Here is a 6190-nt window from a genome sequence, read left to right as displayed (position 1 = left end):
AATTAAATAACTAAGTTGTTTAGTTATTAATTGTAATAATATTTGTTAGACTGGGTATAACAAATATTATGTGTTGGGTGTAAATGATATCAGAGCTTTGGAAGATGGGGGGTATGTGTTTATACCTGTTAACCTATTGAAAGTTCTTGGTAGCATGAATAATGGTTCGAATGATGAAGTCTGTATGAATAAGACTTGTTTTCATTTGGATCATGGACTCGAGGTAAAACCAGAAATCTGTTTGTTAAATACTGTCGTAGATAAGTTAGAGCTTTTGACCCAGAAGCTTGAAAACTTAGACAGGAGAGTGAATTATACGGTGTATCTTATATTTACTCTAAACGAAGAATTAACCCAGATCGGAAATCAGATTGAAAAGGTTAATTCTGTACTTCAAAAGGTTAAAACACTGGAACGTGTTCTAACTATTTTACTAAGTCAGTAAGATAGGAGATGTCTCTGGTTTTAAGTGACATCAAACAAGTGTGGCCTATTGAAGGATATACGGAACAAGAGGTTAAACGGGTTGTGTTAGACCTCTGTAACGGCAACCTAGATATTCGAAAAGAGTATCTGACTTGGCTAGGTGTTAAGCGACTTTTGGATGTTATTCAGAAGGCTTTTAGTCAAGGGTGCACAAAGATTTTGTGTTTTATTTGTCGGATTTCCACCATTGAAGTTGCCGAGCTAGAACTTCGGAATAAGTGGTTGGAAAAAGCTGAGGCGGTAATTCCTTATTGGTACGGCGAATCCCAGCCGGATCTAGATCCCAAACCTTATAAAGAGTCGGACTTTGCAACTGAGTTGAGACCTGATTTAGATTGACAATGGGTGGTCAGGATGTTTTGGATCAGTTCGCGGCTAGTTTGCAGGAAAAATATCCCGGATTGCCTCTAGGATATGCACAGTTCGTAGCCAAGGAAACCCAAGGTGATTGGGAAAAGGCGGAAAAACTCTTTATGAAAGGTGTCAAGGAAGAAGACTTTGTTTCTAAAGTGGATGGAAAACGGAAGGTTGGTATTCCAGAAATTTCTACCTCAAATGCTGAGCGAATAAGCAGGTATTATGAGGAAGAAATGAAGAAACAAAGGAAAGGAGAAGAAACTGGAGGATTAAAATCAACTCTAGGTCCAGGTCCTAAAAAGGCGGAGCTGGATGAGCTAATCTCTAGACTCAAGGAATCTGAGTTTAAAAATGATCCCCTTGAAGGCATTCGTAATCCTTTAAATTCTTTCAAAGGATTCCTTAAGGAAATCTCCAAACCCGAATATAAACAAACTTATCCCACAAAGATAAGGTCAGAGTTTATACCTAGGGGAATACCTAGAATGGTGGAGATACCGTCTAGCGGAAGTTTCCTAAACATCGATTGTGTTACAAATGTAACAGATGCAATCGAAGCATGGGAAACTGTTAACTGGGTTCATATTCAAAATAAGAACTTTGGACTCAGTAACACTTACAAGTTTCTAAGATCCACATTGCAGGGCGCTGCAAGAAGCTTTTGGAGAAGTTTAGAAGTTGGTACAGGTCTGTTAGATACTGTAAGGGACTTGAAGAATGGCGAAGCTATTTTTGCACTCTTTAAGGATATGCTCTGTAGAGAGTTTACTGGAATAACTATTACCAGTAGGAATCTTGTAGAGGTAGTTGCCTTAGAAGCTTTAACAAAGCTTAGGCTTTGTGACATGTGTCTGTTTGAAAATTTCGTCTGTGAGTATAGACGATATTTTTATCAGTTGCCTAGTGGTACATAGGAAGTCATGAAGAATACTTTCTTTGCTAAGCTTCCCTAAGGATGGGATAAGGTAGCAAACAAGGCGTTTAAGCTTCTACTTGAAAAGAATCAGGTTGTTGATTCTTTGGGAGGAAGAATAGAAGCTGTTAGACAACTCGTGAGAACAAGATGTTTGAACGCCAAGCTGAATAAGGAAGCTAAAAGGCTTGAGTTCAACGAATCTTGTTGTCAAAACTTTGATGGAGTGCCAGGACAATATGGCTGTGAGTCGAGGAGTTCGACTAAACATCAAGGTTGGAAAAACCATATGAAACGAAAAGGATCGTTCGGTAAAAGGAACTTTAAGCCAAAACGTTTTCGTGATATGGTAAAACGACCTGTTACTAATAAACGGAATCTTCCAGATCACGGAAAGTTTATTAGGCGCATAGGGAAAGGTAGACTTAACGCTAAGGAATGCGGAGCGCGTAAGTTTTGTGCTACCTGCCCATCTGGCAAGAACGCAAAAGATTGTAATTGTTGCTGGATTTGTGGTGACAAAAATCATTTTGCGGATAAATGCCCTCATAAGGGTAAAAAGAAGGCAGCGGTATGATTTTTGGAAATCAACGCGGAAAGCCAAACTTCTGAATTTGAGCCGGTTTGGGGATACGAAATTAATTCGGATGATGAAGTTTATGAATTAGTTTCGGATTACTCTGATGATTTTGATTCTTCAGAGGATAACTCAAAAGATATGACTTTTGAGGAACAATCTTCAAATCTTCAACGCGTAGGTATATTCATACAACAGACTAGTAGTCTTAATGAATATCCTAGGAATAGCGGTATTGGCGATAAGGATGATCTTATCCCAATTAGAAATGAAGATGAAAACCCTAACTCGGTAATTAGTTCATCATCTAATTACGAGGATCACTCGGGTAACCCAGAGACTTGGGTAATTCCGAGGTTAACACCTAGAGAAGTTTTTGAAAAACGCTCTAAGTGGTTCTTCAAAGCTGAAGGCTTGGAAGATGTACACGAAAAGCCTGTTCATGTAGCATTATCTCAGTCTCAAGAAGGTGAATTAATACTCTCGGATGATGAGTGGCTACAGAAGGTTAGACATCTTGCCAAACGGGCAAATGGCAAGTACAACTATGTACAACTTGGTGCTGTACAAATTTGTGTGCAAGGACTATTCCGTGGAGGAATGAATGTACCTGTTCACGTAGCTTTACTGGACAGACGATGGCTTACATTTAGCAAAGCTTTAGTTGGCGGTTTTCACGCTAATTTAGCTTTGGGAGATGCCTATGGGACTGTTAAACCAGGATACATGGTTAGTCTCACGGATCCAAATCTTAAACTGATTATGGTTCTTCGAATTCATACTTCGGGATTAGAAGACTTGATGGCTTCTAGTGATGGAATAGCAGTTCAGTATAGGTTGATTTGTCGTTTGATAAATTTTGTTAATGCTATACGAATGAACTCCAGTGTAGATACTGAGGTTCATGGCCCAGGACAGGATTCTGTAATTCCAATTCGACCTACGGTAGTCAACGCTAAGGCTCTTACGTGGCCGAAACGATAGGTTTTAGACTATTCACCGCAGCCCAGCGTGGTGGAATTAAACCCAAATCGGGAATTCAAATCCAGGAACTTGATAATGAGGTTGAGGTTACTCTCCCTACGCCTAGAAACTCGGAGTCTCTAGAGCGGAATAAAGAGGTTCAGCTCATCATATCAAGGAAAAATATACTGGAAACAGATGACACTGCTAGTGATGCTGGAAGTAGCGGTAGCAGGAAAATTGTTGGGTATAAATCTGTGCAAATTCCTGTATATGAAGATGAAACTCCAAGCACGAAAATGATGATGAGTCATGAAATGCATTGTCATGCGATAGTCCAGGGCACTATTGATACATGCATACGTGCAAAACTTTGTTTTCCAGAATATGAGGAATATACTCTGGATGTTCTTACAGACACAAGAGCAACCAAATGTATTACAAGGAAGCAGTGCTTTCCACAGGAGCTTTGGAAATCATTGGAGAAACCAATCCTAAATACGGTTGCGGATGGAGGCCAAAGTATGATCACGGATGTGGTAGAGAACATGGTTGTACTGTTAAACGAGAAAGAATTCACACTAAGGGAAGTCCTAATAGTGGATTACTTGGAGGTAGATTTTATTCTCGAAAATAGCTTTCTGCGAGGACAAGCAGAAGTTAGACCTTTTACTTAGGATAACGACCACATTATCCTCGGAGGACATAAAATCCCTATTCTTGCTAAGCCTTAAGTTTCAAAAATCAGAAACGGTTTTAGACCGGTGAAACTGAGGCAAGAAGTAGATCACATTGTTTTCCAAATTTTGGAAAATGAAAAATGGTGGTTGAAAACTTCTGATGCAGAAGAAGTGGATGAGGCTTGTAATGTTTTATTTCAAAGACTGTATCCTAGTCATCATATAAACCGGATCGCACGGGATATATCGCAGGAGGTTGACCCCTCTGGTGCATGTCCTGAGAGCACGGATAAATTCAAACATAAGGAGAACATCTTGAAAATCGAAAACAAGAGCCAAGAAAACTCTTTAAGGATTGAAGAACTTGTGGAATCCTTTAAAGAGGAACTTTCTCCATGCTTTGATGATCAACCATTAAAGTTGTGGGAAAGGAACGGTGTTTATGCTTCACTTGAATTAAAAAGGAAAGATGATAAGATTGTGACCAAATCTTTTCCTTATACTCCCGATGCAGAGGAGGAATTCAGTAAACAAATAGCGGAATTGCTGGAAAAGCAATTTATACGCGCCAGTAAAAGTCCACACTCTTCGCTAGCATTCATGGTCATGAATAGAGCTGAGCAATTAAGAGGTAAAGCGCGGATGGTTATCGATTATAGGCAGTTAAATGAGAAAACCATTGACGATGCTTATAAGATACCAAACAAATCAGCTTGTTTGAATAAAGCTAGATTTGGAAAAATCTTCTCCAAATTTGATCTAAAGTTAGGATTTTGGCAGATCAGGATGGCGGAGTCAAGCATTCCTTTGACGGCTTTCACCTGTCCAAAAGGATTGTTTGAATGGATGGTTTTGCCTTTTGGACTTAAGCAAGCACCATCAATATTCCAGAGGAAAATGGATCAAGTTTTTGGGGACTTATCCAACTTTTGTATAGTCTATGTTGATGATGTTCTGGTTTTTAGTAAAACCAAGGAAGAACATGTAAATCATCTTAGACTGATAAGCAAAAGGTTCCTTGATAATGGAATGATTCTATCCGAATGAAAGATAGAATGGTTTAAGAACAAGGTGAAGTTCTTAGGCGTAGAGATAGGTGAAGGAGGTATCCAACTCCAAGAACATATCTCGAAGAAGTTGCTGGATTTTCCAAATGTAATGGAAGATAAGCATATGTTACAGCAATTTCTTGGATTAGCCAACTACATGCGTGAGTATGTGCCCAATCTCGCTAATGTAATTAATGGCTTAACGCTTAAGGTTAGTGACAAAGTGCCTTGGATTTGGACACTTGAAGACACTAATTGTGTTAAGCGGACCAAAGCCTTGACAAAGCAGTTAAAACCATTAAAACTCCCAGATGATGAGGATAAGCTCATTATCGAAAGTGATGCATCTCACTTGTATTGGGAAGGAGTGCTTAAGGCTAAGGGTACTGATAATATTGAACGGATTGTTCGATATGCGTCAGGAAAATTCTATCCTGCTGAAATAAACTATCCTGTTCATGAAAAGGAAGTTTTAGCAGCGAAAGAATGTATTGACCGATTTCGATTGTTCGTAATCAGTCAGGAATTTACTTTAAGGACAGATTCTAAATATTTAAAAACTTTTATAAAATTGTCTTTAAAGGATGACAAGTCTAGATTAATCAGATGGCAAATTTGGTTTGCAGATTATAAAATCAAGTTTGAATATATTTCTGGTAAATCTAACTTTGTTGCTGACTTTTTGTCCAGACATTTCTCTGAAGATTTGCAGGAAAATGACAGACAAGAAGGAAACTGGAAGTCACTTCTCATGCTCCAAGTGTAAACAGCGAGGACACTTGAGAAAGAATTGCCCTTTGAAGGTTACTTCGACTTCAAAGGTTACTGCTAAAAAGGAGAAAACTGCGGATAAGCATGCGGCTTCTTCTTCTAAGCAGGTTACTACGGTGCAGCAGGTTAAAGAAGGAAAGAGTCAAGATTATGACTCTGATACTTCGGAAAGAAGGAACCCAAGATTTCAACGATTGAAGGGTGAAACTTCTACGAAGGAAACTACTTCTGTAAAGGAAATTATTCCTAAGAAGGAAAAAACTCAAAAGAAAGCAATAGTTTGCTGTTCTTGTACATAGGAAGGACATGAACGGGCTAATTGTCCACTGCCAAAGACAAAACATTCTGAGGGGACTCCATACACTCCACAAAAGAAGCGGTTAATTGATGTAGA

The sequence above is a fragment of the Pistacia vera genome, unplaced genomic scaffold (genome assembly GCF_008641045.1).
Source record: "Pistacia vera cultivar Batoury unplaced genomic scaffold, PisVer_v2 Contig694, whole genome shotgun sequence".
NCBI lineage: Eukaryota > Viridiplantae > Streptophyta > Magnoliopsida > Sapindales > Anacardiaceae > Pistacia > Pistacia vera.
The sequence above is the reverse complement of the archived record's forward strand: the minus strand, read 5'-3'. Positions refer to the sequence as shown.